Source organism: Talpa occidentalis, unplaced genomic scaffold (assembly GCF_014898055.3).
Source record: "Talpa occidentalis isolate TD23 unplaced genomic scaffold, MPIMG_talOcc4v2.1 talOcc4.14, whole genome shotgun sequence".
NCBI lineage: Eukaryota > Metazoa > Chordata > Mammalia > Eulipotyphla > Talpidae > Talpa > Talpa occidentalis.
Genome location: NW_023601433.1, coordinates 56,462,350 through 56,477,534, shown reverse-complemented (window position 1 = coordinate 56,477,534; position 15,185 = coordinate 56,462,350). Strand labels below are relative to the sequence as shown.

Below are 15,185 nucleotides of genomic sequence, written 5' to 3'. Positions count from 1 at the left end.
TGAAGAACAGAAAAGAAGAAATGGATATATATGGACATAGATTTGACAGTCTCACTCATAGCAGGACTCTAGAAAACTTAAATAAGGGACCAGGAAAATGAATACCTATAAGAAAGTGAAAATCAAAATCAACAAACAACTATGAACCAGAGACACTCTATGGGGTGGGGGCAAGGAGGGGAAGGATTGGGGTCAAAATAAGGGGGTTGCAATTGTATGGGGAATATAAAAATAAAATTTATAAAAAAATTCATATTCATTCTTTTTTTGAACTTCTAACCCAATCTGCAACTCCCCCCAAAAGTTCTGCAGACCCACCTGAAGCATATGGCATTTTGTTCCCAGAAGAACCCAAATATAGACTAAACCAGTCAAGCATCTAGGAGTGAGAATATTGCTAGTTTGAAAGTTATTCTTTACTGATCTGCTCTACCAAGGTATTGTACAGGAAAAGGCTCAATCAATCAACCCCTTTTCCTGTTGAACATGGGTGATAAATTACATTGGGCAAAATGCAAATGACTAAAAGCAAAACTCCAAGAAGAAAATATTTATTGATCAACACATTAAAATTTAGATAATTCCCTACTAATAGAAGTGAACATTTATTAAGGTTTATGGTGTGCCAGATACTATTCTATGTATATCACTTAACAACCATAACAGCTCTGCCTGCAGGGACAACTATTACACTAATTTTAAATATAAGTTAACAAAAGGAACTTGGCTCAGGATATAGCTACTGAGGCGGGGAGTAGAGTCAGAATCTGAAACCAGGCACCTTTATACCATCCTACCTTTCACTGTGCTTTTGTGAACACTCATTCTTTGTCTAGAACAATGTCTGGCTATCCTGGACCATATGCTCAGCAAGAGTACTTGGGGAGTTCTTCAAAAGTATTTGTTGAAGCAGGGAATATTATTATTACACTTGTGGTTTGTATCTGTCTTTCGTTTGAACAGGCATATAAAATACTGAGCTGAGTCACATACCATGGAATAGGAGATGCTAGCCATTGGGTAGACACACATCAACACATCAATATTAAATCCAAGTCAAATCTCCACATGCTTGATACTGCTATATTGTAACTTACCTTCTGTCAAGGCACAACTTTAGAAGTCTGTTGGGATTTATATGAGGAAAATCAATCACCCCTTCTATCTCAGTGGTAAGGAAATTTTCCACCAGCAAATTTTCCACATTGCCCACCCCAAGCTTGGAAGTACACAGGCATCCTTTCTTTTCTTCTTCCGTGCCTTTCTGCATGTGCTCAATAAAAACCAAATTTCTTTCTCTCCAAAGGTTAGGAATCGCCAATTCAGTTCAGGTACTGAGAAGTCTGAATTCCTTTATCTGCCAATACTGATGATTTTTACAATCTCAAGAGAAGATTCATCCCACTTGTGTCTCCTTTTCCACCTTGAAAATTGGAATTTTAGCACCAACTACTATTAATCCAGAATCTAACCTACTGGAAAATTCATTACCAAACTTTTTTTTTTTTTTTTTTTGAATCAGCCATTGGGAAGAACAATAAGCTACACAAAGACAAATGACCAGGCCAAGTGCTTGGGTGTTAAGAAACATGGTTGCCTAATTTTGTGACTTTTTCTTTAACAAAGCAAATTCTCATCATTCAAAAGGGAAGGGATGGAGGCAGGAGGATGATGTGAAAAGAACACGGGAAAAATGAAGCTGGCCTAGGATGAAGAAGAAAAGTGCTAATAAGAAAAGAGAAAGTAGAGATGGAAACCCAGGTATATAGAAGAACTTTGAAGAAAATGGTGTGGGAATGAAAAAGTGCTCAGCAATGTAAATGTGCAATAGGTAAATGAGAGTTGGATGGCATATTCTGAAACGAAACAAAATATTTCAAGGTACCTGTGATGGACAGTCCAGAAGGGAGACACAAATGAGGTGCACAGACTCTGTAAGAATGTTACTATCAATGTATATTCTGAAAGAGGGAGGCTGGCGGAGGGGGGTGGTGCATTCCAATACAGACTGTATCTATGTCCTATGCATGCTTCCTGGCATCAAGACTCAGACAATATTGCTCCTTAGGGTGGGCGCTCAGTTAGGTGGTCATGGAACAGCACACTGGACTTGAGGGTGCAGTCTGGGGTCTCCATCTTTTACTAGCTGCGTGATTTGGGGAAATTAATTTCACATTTGGCTTCTTTGTCTTTAAGATACATATAAGAATTCATCATTGATAGGGTTGTTGTGAAAGACAAATTAAACAAAATAAATTAAAATACATGGCATCCCAGGTGGCACTTAGCAAACTCAGAAAATGCCAGCTCCATCATAATAGTTTGCATGTTGCCTAAATTAACTGCGTTCAATGCACATGGCTTTCAGCTAACAATCAGGGTGTCTGGTTTCTGACACTGGCAATACACTTGACTAGCTGACCTTGTGTACTCTCTGAAGGATGGTATTTAAAAACTGGAACAAGTGTATGGAATTCAAGATACATGTGGTGAAAAAAATATTTAGACTACAAAACTGCAGGAAAAGTTTGAATTTTTTCTTGAAATATATTTGCAAAACATGGTCTAACTCCAAATCAATTTCAAATGCAGATAAAAACAGTAGGCTTTGGCTGTGCTTGTTGAAATCCAATCATCAAATTTCATATGACTGTGATGCCTTGTCTTAGTGTTACAGACTCAATAAAATCAAACTGTTGGGGGTGTGAAAAGCATAACTACCCTGGAGCTGGTGTAGTGCACACTGACCTGTTGCTTATAGAAGCCAAGTAAACTGTAGTCACAGACATCAGTTATTCTGACTTGACTCAACATGAATTCCAGAGACTGCCAGTGACATGACAGTTTTAAAGCTGAGTGTACCTGAAGTAGAATGCTATGCAGAGCTCACATTGAAAAGTAAGTTTAGTATCTCAAAATACTCTTTCCCTATTCCTTCCTCCATTAACATACTTCCATTAATATACACCATGGTTTCAACCTGTTTACCCAGATATTATCCAAAATATAAGGTTTATGATTACAAAAAATATAGCACAGGACAGGTGATCGATTGTAAGACTTTTAATTTGGTTTAACATGGAATAGGCCGTTTTAAAATGTTTTTGAGGCCAGAATTCTGTTAGGTGGGGAAAAAAATAGTCAGTGCTGTATTGCAGAAATGAATTCAAATAAAGAATTTGAAGACTTTCACCACCAAATCTCTGAAATGAATTCAGTTAATGTAGCAACCAAATAATATATAGATATATATTTTTTCAGCAATCAGCACAGCTACAACGACAAGCCAATTTCTTATGGTAATATGTTAATTTGAAAATAGATTCTATTTGTAAAGCATTAAGCAAACCAAGGGCAGGTAGGACTGTGCATTTTATCTATTGATATTAAATAATCGGAAGCCAACTTACCAGTTACTCCCAGTTGGGAGCTAATATTAACATAATTTCCAGCCTGCCCTTTCAAAATTCAATTGAATATGAACTTACATACTTGAATATAAAAATGTAAAATATATTTCTTTGAAAATATGGTGGCACATGAATTTCACTAAATAGAGCCATGTAACTTCAGAGGGGATTAAGAAATAAGTTCTTTTTAAATGATGTTGAGTCTCATGTCTTTAAGACAGAATCTTGTTCTCCTAATGCAAAAATTGTGTTATCATTAGAAATGGAAATTCATAATGAAAAAGTAAAAGGGAATTCCTTTGATCATTTGTAATTATATAATTCCTTTTTAAATAACAGGGAAATACATACTAAACTTATAACTATGGGATTATTACATTTTCAACTAGAAGAGTTTTAGTTTTTTGAGCTTAAGAACTGAACCAGTATTGCTGTGCTGTTTATACTGCATACTTTTATATTTGTTCTTATGCTGCTTTTAGTAAATTCGAAGTAATTTTTCTGCAGGTGTCATGTATTTTTTTTTCTTGTTTCTGCACGTTATGTTACCCCCACCCTGTCCCCACCATTCTCTCCTTGTCTGGATACTGGTCCTCAAGACATAGGTGTTTGCTTTATTATCCGTATTATCCTTGAAAAAGTTGGGAGAAATTCTTAGCAATAGTGTCCTTGATGAGGCCAAGACCACACTTAGCTCAATAAAAAAAAGCTAAGCAAACAACAGAAATGTCTTAGTTGGTTGAGGCTGCTATCAAGAAATACCATAGATGGGACACTTAACAACAGACATTTATTTCTCATAGTTCTAGAAACTGGAGGTCTCACACCAAGGTGCTGGCAGATTCAGTACTTGATGAGAACTCTCTTCCTGGTCCTCATTGTGTCCTCACATGACAGAAAGAAGGTCTTCTCTTTTTCTTTCTTCTTAAAAAGCCACCAATCCCATCATAAGAGCCCCACCCTCATTACGTCATCTAACCCTAAACTTCCTCCCAAAGACCCCATCTACAAATATCATCACATTGGGGTTAGAGCTTCAAAATATGGATTTGGGGAGGAGGGGATACAATTCAGCCCAAATAGAAACCAAAGGAGGAGGAAACCAAGGAAACCATGGTAAGACCCAATAAAAACAAATTCACTGCAGAAAACCAGTGTGAATTCATTCTAGGGCCAACATGTCAGTATGCCTGCAGCAAATTCCTGCACATTACATGTTGCTTTCAGCAGGCTGTGTCTTTCAGGCTAACATGCAGTCCTTGTATCTGATTTAGGGTTCTCCACACCACCCCATTAAAATGCTCTTCATCAAGAAGGCTCATGGACAGCACCTTTGAGCACTGGCCTACTGCTCTGCTTAGTCTTATCTGTGGCTTGCTTTACACACTTTTTAAATTGCAAGACTTGGTGCTGTGAGGACTGAATGCATAACAGATACCACACCAGAGCAGCAGGCGCAACCCAGCAGGTCTGCACAGCACAAAGGCAGTGCTGTTCACTGTTTCAGCTGCATCTTCCCCACATGAGAGAACACGGTCCTCCTTTTATCCTGGCCCAACCACTGTCCTCACCTCTGTAGTTAGCTGAGAGCCAGGCATAGTTAGGAGGTAAGGATGATAACTGCTGGTGGCTGGCATCTGGCTACCCTCATTACCTCTGAAAGGAAGTACTGAGATGTTTTTGAGAAGGCATCATCTTGTTTCAGGCAAAATATTTCTGGAAACAACTTAAGTTAAAAAAAAAAAAAGCTTCTTAGGATGGACCAAAAATACAAAGATAGGATTAGATTTGAAGTCAAATGTCTGATTGGTTAGAGAAATTGAAAAATAGAAAAGAAAGCATCATTAGACATAACAATGTTAAAAGGGAAGGAGGAAGCCTAAAACTCCATCAGATTTCTGAATACTTTAATACTTTAGCCACTTGGCTAACAATTGGTAAAGCTCAATGACATAATTGATACAGGATTTAGAAATCATTTAGAACCACTTTAAAAACAACCACCTGATCCCTCGTGTGTAGAGCTAAAAGCCCGGGTGGGTCTGTCCCTTTTCTGAGGGTTTATATCCTAATACTAACAGGTTTCCCTCACTTCCAGGCGTCTGTGAGATTATTTATGCAGCTGAATCAAGATGCTGACTTCAGCACTGTAAAAACACAGCAGCCGGGAGTCCAAGCACAAGAGCCTGATTTGCTGACAGTTTTATAAGCTTCAGTAAATGCCAATGGCTCCCTCCTTTCTTTGTGTGGCTTGCATTTAAGTGCTCGCAGTCTGGAAAGTGGTTACTCTGGGTCCCTTGGTGAGGTTCATGGAAGGAGCTGCCCAGGTGAATCAAAATGTGGTGAGGTTCTGGAAAGTGTGTCCTGCTGACTGATCACAGGGGCTGCTTGGACCACACGTGGGAACCACGGTGTGTGAAGTTCTGGAGCACTAGTCTCCAATTCAAGTTCAGAAGCTTATTAAATATGATTCTAGAACCCCAAGAGAAGCTCAGAAAGACATGGTCATCAACTAATGACATGAGGACCTGCCAGTTCTCTTTTCAAAATCACTAACTCCAAGAAGTGAAGTGTCCAACTTCATACAGAAATGGAACGTAGATGAATGAATTTCGCTGAATGTGGGAGAAGAAGAAATAGTCCCCATCTCTGCTCAATATTCCAGCCAGAATAAGTACACATGGGTATGAGTGCACACATGCACACACATACACACACCACCTTCTCAAACAGAATATTTAGCACATGCAAGTTCATTCTGCTGAACATGCAAATCCATGTAATTTTCACCCTATTAAACTTGTAAAATCTGACACCACAGAGCCAATCAGTAGACACAGACCTGCCCTTCAGTTCAGAACCCAAGACAGAGAGGCCTTCTGCCAGCTGAGCCTTTTGTGAAGGGGCAGTCACTGTATTAAAAGCTAAGTTTTGACTTATCAGGTGTAGCTTTAAGAATTTTACCAGCATTGTCTCATTTATTCAGCCTGTAGGAATGTAAAAACTTTTATTGTTAGGTGATTTCATTTTCTTATATTTTGTGATAGACATTGTAGCTTAGAAAGTTTATATAGTAGCCAAGGCAAGTGTGAGACATAGGTCACTTTGAACCCATATTCTGTAATGCAAATGCAATGTGTATCAGTTAGTTAATGTTACAAAGATGCAACATAACAAATCACCCTAAAATATAACGGCTTTATAACAACCATAATCTATCCTCAAGTATAGGTGGGTCAGCTGGGATCAGCTTTGCTAACTCAGTGTGGCTTGAGTGACTTTGCTCTACCTAAGTCTCTTCCTTTTCCTGGAACAGTGAACTGGCCAAGTACATGCCCTTGTTATGTCGGCCAACTTGCAAATGTGCAAGTGGAAATACACAAGTCCCTGGTCTAGTCTTGGAACTAGTAGTCCTCCACCTCCCCACCCCGTCTTTCTATTCACCTGGACAAAGAGTCATATGACCAAGGAAATACACTCCATCCCTTTTATAGGAAGAATGGCTATCTGTAGATGGCGGAGGGCAGAGAATTTGGCTTAGTATGCATCTGCGCAATCTGCCTCCACTCTTCCTCCCTAGAGCCATTCCTATAAGGCTGAACTTCCTGGGAACTTGATGAATTCATTCAAATGTGTATTATTTAATGTTGGGAGATAAATTGGTATTTCCCCCTAGTTAAGAATAATGACTTTGGCATTAAGATTATATACATCTTCCTGAATCCCAGTTGTTGCTCACTAACAAGGGGACCTTGACTGAGTTACTTAAACTCTATAAATCTCATTTTCTTAGTAATATAAATAACATGTGCCCAATGTGGTGGGGTCAATGTTTCCTGCTAATGTAGAACTTACCATTCAACAAGAGGTTGATATCTTAGCTATTCTTCAGCAAGTGTTCACAATATGGCAATTGAATGGGGTAAGTCCTGTCTGGAAGGCCAAGTTAACAATGGCTCCTCTGCAACAAGGACATTCCTTTCCCCCTCCAAAATACAGAAAGATTCATATGAAATTCATAGGAAGAGAAATAAATAAAAATTGCCACTCAAAGATAGTACCATTAATGTTTTAGGTACATCATTCAGCAAATACCTACTTAGCAATCACCATGGTTCTACAGTGCTAGTGGTTGGGAAGACACAGAATAAGAAGACACAGTCCCTGACCTCAGGGATCTCATAGCTTCACAGGAAAGACAGACTGAAAGATTAGATAATTAAAATACATCTTGATACTTGCAATGAGAGTTGTAGACTGTGGCAGTATGAATAAGAAAGACTCCCCCAGTATATATGTGGAGTAAGATGGGGTGGATAGAAAGGAAGGCCACTTGTGGGGAATTTCCTTGTTGACAATTCAAAAATAAAGACACATAGGAGGGAGGAGGAACAGTATCTAACCCACCTTCCAGGAGTTAAGCACATGTTCCTTCATCCTTCTGTGGCCAAAGCTACTGCTGATGAGGGTGGCTTCCCCCTTGGGGCCTTGGGATCTGGTTCCATGATCTAATGCATCAGAAGTCCCACACAGTGTGGCAATAGCAACCTCTGGGTCAGACCCGGCCTCTGTCTTGCTCTAGAGACTATAGCCTGCCACTGGCGGAGGCAGCTGGGGAAGAACACAGGTGAACAGGTCAGTTCCCCATATACTTTCATCTTCTGGCTGTAGTCTGGGTGCTAAAGTAGCTGAGAGTGTTGCTTCAGGATAACTGCTGGCCCAGAACACTGCTCCCTCGCTGGCTATTTCTCCCTCAGGTACTTATTTCATCTTTAATGTGGCAATGTTAATGATTGAAAACTGTGGAAAGAAGGTGAAAGGATTTCAGAGTTGTCTCTGAGCATCTAGTTCACCAGTAATCAATTGAATTCCCAGAGACAGTCTACCTCTCTTCTCTAACACTCACAGAACTGTGACCAACACTGGCTCCCCATTCTCACAGAGATGCATTAGTGGAAGAATTTCTGTCAGTTCAGTGTATTTGATAGAGATGAGAGATGGAGTCTTCTAGGTCACTGGGATCGTCTATGTGGGTGTTTTATTCAAAATGTGTTTTCATTCAAAATCTCTGAAGTAAAACTCTACTGCATATTAATTAACTAGGAAGGAGAGCTAGTGGCCTTCAGAGAGCCATGTTTAAATATACCTTGAGACTGTTTCCCTGAAATTTCTTCTTCTCCCCAACCCCCACTCCAGCCACATTTTCTAAATGACTATATATGGGCATGCTCTTGTCTTGCACAGTTTTCTCTTATAATCACTGCCTCTCTGGCATTGCCTCTTCCTTATTGCCTTTACAAATGAGCTTGATTAGTACCTGCCTGCAAAGGGCATTTGCTGGGACTAGTTCCTTTAAAACATTCTGATGAGCAGTGGCAATTATAAAAGCAAAATTAGAACAGGGACTGAAAGGGAATGAGCAGAAGGGGCAGGAGCCCCAAAAGGATGTTGTTCTTCTCAAGTTTTGTGTGTGTGCACACACGTGTGCATGTGCACATGTGAGCGAGTATGTTCATAGTACTTCTGTCTCCCCTTTTCCAACAAGCAGCTTCACTAGAAAAAAGTGCAACAAGTTCTCAGTCGGAGGCGCCTTGATTATAATATTCCAGTCTCCAAATTCCTCTAGAACAGCTTAGCAGGAAGCTGTCATGAGTATACATCTTAGCCTGTGCTTGCTTAATTTAAGGACCCTGGGTCAGAGAAATAGCACAACTGAGAAACTTCTCATCAACAAAGAGGTATTAAATTTCTCAGAGCAAATTATTGCACATCCTCTTGAACAGTCATAAAATGTCTGCATCTGGTTGCTTCTAGAAGGTAGGATTTATGCTATTTCTCTTTCCTCCTTTGTATCTATATTTTTAAATTGTCAACAAAGTACTTCCTCAGGAAGTGGCCTCCCTTTCTATCTGCCCCCTCTTACTCTCATCTACATTGGGGAGTCCTCTTTGTTCATACTACCCTGTGTCTACAACTCTCATTGCAAATACCATATCATATTTTAATTATTTACTCATTTAACCTGTCTTTCCCATGAAGCTATGAGATCCTTGAGGTCAGGGACTGTGTCTTAATAATCTTGTCTTCCAGCCACTAGCACTATGGTCATTGTTAACTATTTGCTGAATAAATGAAGGACCCAAACCAGTAACAGTGTTGTCTTGGGTGGCAATTTTTATTTTTTCTTTGCATTGTCTTATTCCAAGCATTTCTGCATTGAAAATGGAATACTTCTAAAATCAGATTTAAAAGGAGGTTTCTAATAATCAAGTCATTCCTTTCTTGTAGTTGCTCTAAGTGAAGAAATCACACTGATGAATTAAATCAATAAACACATTTTTGCTCAGTGCCTGTGTGCAGATTTCTTCTGAATTTGAAGATTTTCCCATTAAAAATAATTTAAACTTTTTAACCACATATATTCCCATCCATAATTTCTTTAAATGCCCTCAGCTTTGGAGTTTGAATGTGTGTGCAAAGTGAAATGCTGTATGATGCCTTTTGGCTTCCAACAGTTTAAGACATACATACATGAGGACTGTAAGGAAAATAGGCTTTTTGTCTCCATGAGCTTGGCATGAACGGGATGTACTTTTAAAATATATGCATCCACTTGCTCTGGTCTTAAAATCCTTTTATTTCTAGCTCATGTAAGCCCATTTAGAGAAGCAATGATTTTGTCTCTTCACAAAGGACAGACAGGGGTAGATGTGCAGAAAGGAGCTGTTCCACCATTGTCAAATTGAAGGCCCATTCATCTTCTGGGTAGGAGAGGTGGAGGAGAACGTTGGTGAGAATTTGAGTTTGGGGAGGTTGGGATTAAGTCACTTCCTGAAAGAGAAAGCAATAAAACAAAGGCAATGAGTGACATGGGGAGTCAGTCTCTACCTCCTCTCTTGACTTCTTCAATGACACCTGATAAAGAAAACAAGCCTCCCTAACATCTGGAAACTAATGTAACATGACATCTTGGCCCCTCTGTTTTCACAAGCTAGGTTGATTCTTCCAGCTAAGTCATGCATTCTCCCATTGGACATCAACAATCTCAGAACATCTGCCCAGACCAGGCCATACAGGACACACATAATGATCCCCGAATCTTGTTAAATAAATGACAGCTACATCTTTACCAATTCCAGCGTGAGCCTGGCTCTAGTCTGCCTTTCCTATAGAGGGATTTATTGAGATACCCACACATAGGATTGCCTTGCTTTCCAACAACCACTAATATAAAGTAGCCCTGCCTTCCTTGGGTCCTCCCCTAATCACCCAGCCAAAGAACAAATCTACTAACAGGTCCTTTCAAATATTATCTTATATTGAAATACACTCAGTGCAAAAGGTGTGTTTTCTCTCGATATGGGCTAATAAATCCATCTGGTTCAATTTGGAGTGTGTTCCTGGTGACCTTTGACTAGGATGCTGAGATATCTTCACTACCAAGTCACTGTTCTAAGAGCTCAGTTACATATTTTGCTTATTGAATACTGAACATTTTCTTTGTCTAAAACCCCTGTGTATCTCAGGCCATACATGTAATCAGTACCACTAAGAAACTCTTCTCCTTGTGCTGTTTGCTGTGATCTCTCATTCACCTGTATCAAGCATGCTCTCCCACATCACAAACAGAAATTCCAAACCAGTGAGCAAACACTTACTGAGGTTAAGCTTTGGGATAAAACTTCTGGGGAAAAGCTCTGCCTCCTTATTTTTTAGCTACCCACCAAGTACTTCATATGGTGTGGAGAGCGATGTTTCCCATGTACCTTCAGGGAGCTTACCCCATTGTGGATTACAAGACAAGTACATTCTAACCAATGTGAAACTACAAACCAGCGATGTCATCCATCAACTCTTTCTTATCATGGAATTGGCAGGATGCATTAACAAAATGGTAATTATTTATTAATGGTTACTTGAAACCTGGGCATTCCCCATATGATTTCAAAACACACAGCACCATTTATTTTAAGTGGTTTCCTGACTTAGATAGATTGAATATTCTTCATACTGGCAAAGGCATAAATGCAGTGATGTTAACCAGAGTAGCTATAGAAACTATACTCTCCCTGCAAAGTCTTGGAAGATCTCTGAACAACCATCCACAATAAGGAAACATCAAGGGGATGGAAAACCATCTGGTCTCTACAGCTAGAACACTTGAACAGCTTGTAGAGAGAAAAAAAATTAAACCTTACAATAAAAATCTGGCAGATGATAAACACACAATTTTTACATTTATCAGCCAGTTGCTATAGAATAAGATCAACATGGAAAGAAAGGGCACTGTCAGAGTCCAGCACCCCAGGCTAAAACGAAAAGACAGCAGAAGAAACTCGAAATCGAAGTTGATAATGGTTATTCTGCCCAAATACACTACTCACAGGAAAGCTATATATTTTCTTTTCAGATGATGGGAAATCCAAACAGAAAAAATTATACAGAGTGTTGCGAGGCAAAGCATTTCTATGTGCTTTCAGCTCAGATGGAAGCAAAATGTAATGATAGCTCCAGCAGGAAAGTCACTTTTTTGATGTCCAAGCTAGTTTGGCAGGTTTGAAGGCAACAACCAATCTAAGCCCTTTGGTGGAAGAAATAGAATTTCCAAGGAAGCCCCTGCTTACTGGTATAGACAAGGTCTTTCCTAAACATTTCTATATCCTTGTCTCTCCTGGCTCATCTATTGTGTAGCCCAGACAGTTTTCAAGCTCCAAGTAAGATTTTGACAAAAGTCTCAGTATCATCCTGAGCCAAACGGAGCTTAAGATTGTCCATCACATAGTGGCTTTGTGTGGGTATGTAAAATGAAGTGCACAATCATGCAGTCACAGGGCTTCTCTGAAAATGGAACTGAAAGTTTGCCAGGGTTTGGCCTGCTTTAGCTCACCACTTAACAGCAGCCAAGTTGTTCTTCATGGAACTTCCATCTGTCTCTACAGAGCAATGATCTGAAGAATTGGAGACATGAGATACTAACTCTACACAGAATAGGGCATTTTCATTTTTTCAAAGTCCCTTTAAAGCCATTTAATGTATGTTTGTGAGTGTGTATTTATATAACTATGTCACCAAAAAGATAATATTCTATGAATATATATAAAGAAAGGGAGAGTGAGCCCCGCCTTTTCCGCCCCCTAATCCCATCACCCCAGAGATAACCACTGTTACTGGTTTCATATGAATCTTTTCATCTTTTTGTTTTCATTTCTAAAACAAAAATTACATCATATTTTAAATCATATTCAGTAACCTATTTTATGAATATTATGGGTGTCCTTGCCTTTGCAGAAGGCATCCTCATGTAGCCACATGTTTTCCCAATTCCTTCCAGTGACAGACAATATTGCACTGGAATGTTGCATTGCAGTGTTGCAATGTTTCATTATCATCTTTGAACATGAAAAAGAAATGCAATGTCCCAGCAAGCCTGTATTTTCTACTGCTGTGTTATAAGATAAATTAGCTGGTTTCATGGGTCTAAGAGTCTTGCCTTCTCCCAAATAAGCCCCCAAAACACCCCTCTAATAAAAGCTACCTGAGAGCAACTTTTCATGAAGTGCCACCTTCACCCTCCAGGTTTCAAAGCAAGAATTAGAACATTAAATGATAAAACCCTTATTATCTTTTATGCGCACATTCAGCTAAGCACCATACCTAACATTTCTTACTTTTTAAATATTTCGCAAGGAACCAACTTTTCCTATTTCTTTTCCATTCCAGGCATCTCTCATCCTGATTACTATAATATCGCTAAGTTGACCTCTCCTCTCTCACCCCCCTGAAAACCCAGCAGCCTGGCAATCTTTATAATACTTGTTTTTATACTATCATTCGCTACTTAGACATATCCCAATGGTCCTATCGCCCTCAGGTTAGAGGAAACATTTCTCAATGCACCTTTCTACATCCCTTGCTTTCTTCTCTGGCCTCTTATGATCCCTTCTCTAGAAAATCTCTACTCCTTGCCCCTCTATTATGTTACCTTCCCCATCACACCTTCGACCTTCCACATTGTGTTCACCCTGCTATGGTCTACTCTCGGAAAAACCCTTGGTATGGGGTTCCCTGATGATATCCTGAAGTACAGATTTCTCCTCATGGGATGCAAAATAGAGCAGAATTTTATTATGATTCTTAAGTTGCTACAAGATATGTGTGCCCCTTCTCAGAGCTGACCTACTAGCTCGTGAGAAGAGAGGATATGACAAAACTACTTTCTATGAAAAACCCACCATTATTTAGAAACCATGCTACTTTCTTGATAGTGGTGTTGTTTTCAATGTTTCTGCTACACAGATTAAATGGAGAAAACAGGTAAGGGAGATAAGGGATTTGTGACTGAGTGTGACCAGGTGTTAAGTTTTGTTTTTGCATAAGGAGTAATAATAGGGAAGAAAACTATTGAGAATCATCTAATTGGTCCCATAAAGCTCAGCCTGCGCAGGCAGGAGAACACTACCACTTCTAAGTGAGTCATTCACTTAGGACTATTTGAACTCCCCTAAAGCCTCCCCATACCCCTCAATATATTAGGGTATTGAAATCAAGGTGATTGATGTATGTAAGCCACTCAAAGAAACTTTGATAAGAAATAAATGTAGGTGAACTCCTTTGGCTGACATCTGCTTCTTGGTATGCTGAACTAAAGAATTCTATCCATGCATCCCAAGAAGGGCATCATCCTGACTTTGGCAACTCTTAGAACATCTCCTACACCACAAGCTTCATAAATTTGGGGATCTATCTGACTTGTTTACCATGAATCTCCAGCATCTAGTGCAGTGCAGGGCACATGGCAGGAAACTAAAAAAAAAAAAAAAAAAATTGGTTGGGATGAATGATGAACTGAATGAGCAGAAGAGACAATAAAAGACAGTAAGGTGAGGAGGTTCTCCTTTTTCTTTCCATAAATGACAAGGTGCAAGCAGTTCATAACTGTGGAATCCTTCTTATCCATTTTGAAGTAACAAATAGCAGAAAAGTGGGTGGCAGTAAAAGTGTGTCTTATCAGATCCCCAGTGGTTGTGCATCACACTGTGCCACTGATTAAAAAAAAAAAAACAGGGGGAAAGAATCTCTTCCAGCTTCATTGTTGTAGAGAAAGCAAGGAAGAAAACTCACAGGCTGGATGGTATTCACCTAGACGCAAAGACACTGCTTTAGGATGTCTGTCTAGAGGGGGAAATATGCTATGTTGATCAAACATGCAGGCCTTTATTTGAGATCTGCATTGACATTTAGCATCATGAAGCAAGGTTATTGTACCCCAGGAAGGAGAGAGATGTACCTGTGTACTCAGACCCACACACTCAGAACATCTCAAGACAAGTGCCTTTAGGGTTCATCCCTGTACTTTCTAGGTAAGCTAGAGCAGGCTGTTAAATGAAAACTTCCATTAGTGCTTCCCATATCGTCTTTCTGGATCTCAGTGCCTTGAGATACTCCCAATAAATACTGGTCCCAGATCAGACAAATAAGGAAATGTTACACATCTTGCTCCCTTGTTTAGAAATAAATAATTCAAATTAAAATCTCATCAGATCCTTAAAAAGGAGGCAGATTCTGACATATCATACAGCAAGGATGATACTTGAGAATATTAGAAGGGAAATAAATCAGTCAAAAAAAAAAGACAACTACTATATGAATCCACTTATACAAGGCACCTAAGCAGCAAGTTCATAAAGATAGAGAATAGAATGGTGGGTACCAGGGGCTGGAGGGAGGGGGAATAGGGAGTTGTTTTTTAATGGGTACAGAGTCTCTGGGATGATG

At 39.4% G+C, this 15,185-nt stretch overlaps 1 long non-coding RNA gene across 4 annotated transcripts in view; it reads right to left on the bottom strand.

Moving 5' to 3' along the window:
* Positions 1-10,028: 10,028 nt before the first annotated feature.
* LOC119244663 (uncharacterized) overlaps positions 10,029-15,185 on the bottom strand; it is a 223,656-nt gene continuing 218,499 nt past the window's right edge. For all 4 annotated transcript variants that reach the window (XR_008551797.1, XR_008551794.1, XR_008551796.1 and 1 more), the window contains one exon: positions 10,029-10,241. This is a non-coding gene — a long non-coding RNA (uncharacterized LOC119244663). The remainder of the gene's footprint in view (positions 10,242-15,185) is intronic.